Source organism: Simochromis diagramma, unplaced genomic scaffold (assembly GCF_900408965.1).
Source record: "Simochromis diagramma unplaced genomic scaffold, fSimDia1.1 OVJJ01000481.1, whole genome shotgun sequence".
NCBI classification, from domain to species: Eukaryota; Metazoa; Chordata; class Actinopteri; order Cichliformes; family Cichlidae; genus Simochromis; species Simochromis diagramma.
In genome coordinates this window covers 3200718-3206036 of record NW_024386898.1, presented here as the reverse complement: position 1 = coordinate 3206036, position 5319 = coordinate 3200718, and positions in this window count along the sequence as shown.

Sequence of the window (5319 nt, the reverse complement as noted above, 5' to 3'; positions counted from 1 at the left end):
ACAGTGCCGTATATTTTATTTATTTTAAATCTTTGTGTCAGATATTTTAAAAATGGCATGCTATTACTAGTGGCAATCAAAGCGCGGTATATTATAACTACTATTTTGAATCAGTCTGATAATTGTGTAATATACCAGTGCAGCACACGGTAAAGCATGTCGCGTTCCCTTTCTTCGATAACATCTACTTTTCACCATCGCATACCGGTTACACTGCTACCTGGTACAGTGTGCAGCTTTTGGTAATTTCAAATAATTCCAATCTGTACAATGTTGTCACTCTTTTCATCTAGTCTAATGACAGTATTAATTGGATTTGTAATGATGTTTTAGACAAACCTATTTCACCAGACATCTTTCAGGCAATGGCCTTCGTGATAACGATGAATAGTACATGTCTGGCATACAGTAGCCGTGGAGCCCGCACTGAGGCATTTCATAGTATTTGTAGTGGAACTCTGACCTCTTGTGCTTTATTGTGGAAGTGCAGACTCTTTGTGCTATTCTCACACTGCTGGTAATAACAGACTCTGTCATGCAATATCTTTGTAAGTAGGAACTTATATTTAAGAAATTAAATCTTCTTAGAGGCCCCTTTCACAGCTCCTCCATATGTAGCACTTTAGGGACCCCTCAGGTGACATCCAGAAAACTACCATAATAGTCCCAGGCACAGGTTTGGTGATATTTTGAAAGGTCCTAAGAAATGATCCACAAGGATCCATTTATAGGCTGTTCACACTGGAACTGTGAAGGAACCTTTATAAGTTTCTGAAAGGGTACTTGAGAGTGCTGCTTAACCCAGGCTACTGTACCAGCTGTAACTGAACAAATTTGCAGTCAATGTCATCATCAAATCTGTATTTAAGTAACATTTTCCTGCTGCCTTATGGTCCTACTTTTTTCCACTATTTTGTTCATGACCTTTGCTGTCTAACATCCCCAGCAGCCACCCTCCAGTGCACACAGTTAAAGCAAAATGCCATTAAATATTCCTAATATCCCTTAATCCTTCAACAGTACGGCTCTAACTCTTGTCATATGCAACGAAACAGTGTAACTTTTTTCTAAGCCCTGCCTCTCAGTGTTATACGTGGTCAGTAGCAAAACAATGGGAGTCAATGATAGTCTCTCAGAGGCCATAGATAACATTTGGACACAGATCAGTTTGACACACTTAAAAATCCACCAATTTACACATGGAGCATGTCACACAACAAAAGGTCTAACATTTTAAACAGAAGGAATTGTGTCAAAAAATAAGACTGAAGTAATACATCAGGTTGTTGCTTTGAACAAAAAGGAGCAAAGTAGACTGTTAGCTGACCCGGTCATCTGTTGATTGCAAGCAATTCAAGAAATGAGTTTAATGGAGGTTTCATGATCAACATGAGGTAATGTGGAAAATGATGTGGAAACATTTGTTACAGCTGGTAGTTTGAATCACATAGACATCGGCAACAGAGTTATTTCTTACTATAAAACAGTCACATTAAACTCTTTTTGATTATTTTATCACCACAAAATTAATTAAAATATTATTCATTAAATATCTGAAATATGAAGAAAATTCATTTTATCAGTAAAAGCAAGTATAATGTCATCCAGTGACATTTTTATATCAATTTCAACTTTAAACTTCTGGCATAAAATTAACTGTAATGTACGCTTTATTAACTTTGTTTAAGCCGTGATAGATTCTTCTTTGAGTTGCCTTTAAATAAGCTTTAATAATATCAACACAACAAACCAGTTACATTCTCCAAATTCTTCTCTTATCTTTTGTCTCTTTGCAATTTGAAACCCTTTCTGTAAAAGTGTTGCTCTCTAAAGGCACTCACCGAATTATAAAAGTTCATCTAGAGTATCTCTGCTAGAATATTTCCTTCCTTTGAACCGTCACTGTACAGATATTGAGAAACGTGTTTAAAAAATGTGGGTTTTTATGTTTTCGTGCTGAGTTCTTGCTTCTTGACCAACTGAGTTCATGTTCATCTTTATTCCTTTGCTGTCACCTGAGATCTATAAATTTCAAGCTTTAAAGTTGCTATAAGAAAAGTAAAGACATTCATGGACTCCTGCATAACGCGTTTGCCATTTTTGATTCATCTTACGAATCCATCTTTGTCAGCCCGATGAATCCTAATGAAGCACAAATCTGTCACATTTACTCCACAATGAGGGCAGCTGGCAAACTTTCTCAGGAAAATGAAACTATTATCTTCAACTAGACACGCACAGGGCTCAATATAAATAAATAAAGTCACACTTATCTAGTGGCCAGCGTGATTACTGTAGCCAGCGCTGACATCCAAATTGACTGTCTTATCACGCTGAAGTGATTTCAGCTGAGTACAGACTGTAGATGAAAGCAAAATGATCTTTTAAATACTAGTTAAAGATGGCCGCTCGATAAGTTGTTCCACAACAGTTTTGATCAATGAAGCATGCATTCAATATATTGCCTATTTAGATATGTGAGATAAACTTAACTGGTCTTGTAAATGATTCACAAATTGTGTTTCCTTCAGCACGAGGTAATGACTTCAAGGCCTCGTTGAATTCTTAATTTTAGGACATATTGTAATTGCTTCGGGAGAATTGTGGCAAGTTTAAAAGATGTGTTTTGAACATATATATCTTGCAGTATTTTTTCAAATTAAAACTACATATATTCATATTATTATTTGAATATTATGATATTTAAAATATATACAATTATTCCATGTAAAGTGTCTATTAAATTACAAACACAAATGTTGACTGCTGGTCAAATAATTGAAAATGGACCTTTAGGTAATATTTCAGAAGAAAGCTTTGACTACTTCATGTCTTAAAGCCTATGAATTGAATTTGTTGTGCTCTCCCACGACAAAGCCTGTCAGGTTGGAGCTCCGGCTGTGGAAAATGTCAAAGCTATTTTCCTCTTTACTAGTCAATGCAATGCTTGTTTAATAGTAATTGGAATCTTATCCCGCTGTTTGCTCATCATTTCCAGTGCCTAGTTATTCCACACCTAAACTCCATTTAAGTTTTTAATAACATTTTAGAATAGTTCCCATTCAGGTAAACAGAATCTGATTACCTTGATGGATTGAAAATGTATGTCTGACGGTAGTTTATTTGATTTATTTATTCAGGGGACCTCAAATGGAGGGGACTTTAACCGAGGCAAACAAACGGTTTCCCATACCTCTCCCAAGAACACTGAAGTTTACAGAAACCTAGATTTTTATTTTCTCAGCCTGCTCGCTTCTCTTTTTGGCTGTGGAAAGCAAAAGGAAATAATGTTAGCTAGATCTGATGTGTTTATTCGAGACTTTTTTATTTTTTTGTTAGCATATTATTGTAGCTGCATAAACTAAAGAGGTAAGTCATTCCAGACAAAGTCTTTTTACAATCCACCTGTTAAAGACACAAAAAAATGCTAAAAACTGAATATGTGTGCGCACCGTGCCAGAAGCCAATAAGCAAGACTCTAAAACTATTCTGTGATAGTTTTGGATTTCTCTCCCTCCATAAGCCTCTCATTGTGTTAGAGGACCTGCTTTATACAAGTGCCTGCCAGCTGCTTACCAAATGAGGTTATAGTGTTTCCCTATCAACTGTAAATTTCAATAATTTGTTGGAGGGGCCTCTCACTGTCAGTTTTTATCATATTATCAATGACGACTCAATTTTCCTCTGCCACTCCATCTCAAGCACTGACCCCTGGCCCTATTACAGTCCTGTAATGAAGTGCAATGGAGTGGTAATTGGTCCACATTATACCAGATCAGGTAACATTAGACTTATTTTCTTATCACAATGAGCCCTGCTGGTGACTCTGAATGAGAAACCAAACACAGTTTCTTTCTTATGCAGGCTATCATCCAAATAACTTTTCAGCTAGAGACCCTTTCCCCATTTCAGTTTTCCATTTCAAGATTGCGCTCCCTGTCCTCAGACTGCGCTTTGTTTTCCCGTTTCCTCTATTTTAAAAGTCTCCCAAACAGCGTCTGAGGCAGTGCAGATATGAGGTAGAGCTTTCCCGAGATGGGGAAGTACAGTAAACGAGACGGTAACATGACCGTTATGTCTGCAATATTAGATGTACAGTGGTCTGCCTCCCCCTCACTCACTCCCCTCTGCTTCAGCATCCTATCTTGGAGTTCTTAGTGCTCTCTAACTCTGGTTCTGACTTTTTTAATGTTGTTTTATACATCTTTATGAACACTGAAAATTCAGAACGGTTCGAACTTTAAAAGTGTGCTGCCATTAATATTAAGTCTACGTTTCATCATTCATTAAAAAACAGCATATTGGAAATGCTAACTTTCCACCCAGGAGACAGATTATATAGATTTCACTGAAATCAGATGCAATTTGATATCAGTTTTCTGTTACCTATTGCAATAATTCATATTCCAAAAGTCTTTTAATTGATTAATGCATAAAATTAATTTAACTAAGAAGAAATTAATATGTTGTGTTTTCCTGTTAATGGTCAAGCACCCTGTTATTGTGAATCTATTGTAGACAGGAGTCAGACACACTGAAAAATTCACTGTTAGCTTGGTCAGTATTAAGCTGGTCTGACTTACTCAGTGCCAGTGCAGCAGAGTATCACTCAGCTGTTGGTCCACGTCTGAACTTTTGTGCTACGAGAGGCGGGATGTCAGGTCTGTGCTGTGGCTGACGCACTCTCTCTAGCAGGGTTGTTCTTTGCGCTGAAAACACACACAGGACTAAAAAGACAGGATATTGGATAACAAGGTTAAAACATAAGAGCAAAAATATTCTCTTATTAAACTCAGGCTGCAGGGATTTGATTTGAGCCACCTAATAGATAGTGGTTTCAAGGGAGCCCAAACAAAAGGTAACGGGCCGGTCATGCTTATGGTAGCTAATGGCAGATTTAAAAGAAATTAGGGGACTCTTTTTCTACAGGAAATTGTACTTAAAGACGGGTCATGGATCACCCTGCTCTTCACCGGCAGCTTCAGAAGTCAGAAAGTGAACTTTTGCTGTGGCCATTATAAGGTCTGCATCGCAGGAAGAGGCTAGAGCTGAAATAAACCTGACCGTATTGTTGGAGAATAGCAGTGTGAATTGATTTTGTCAATGAAATAATGTCTAGACAGGTGAAGACACTCTTGCTGACTGATTCTGTAATTACAATTAAAGCAACAACCCAGTGTGACCTATTTGTATGTGGGTTGGCCACCCCAGAGCCTGAACCTCAGCAATATTAAAGCAATGTGGAGTCATATGGACTTTAAATCTTGTTAGTGTTGTACACACTCTTGTTTCTGCCTTCTACACTGAATTACTGTTTCT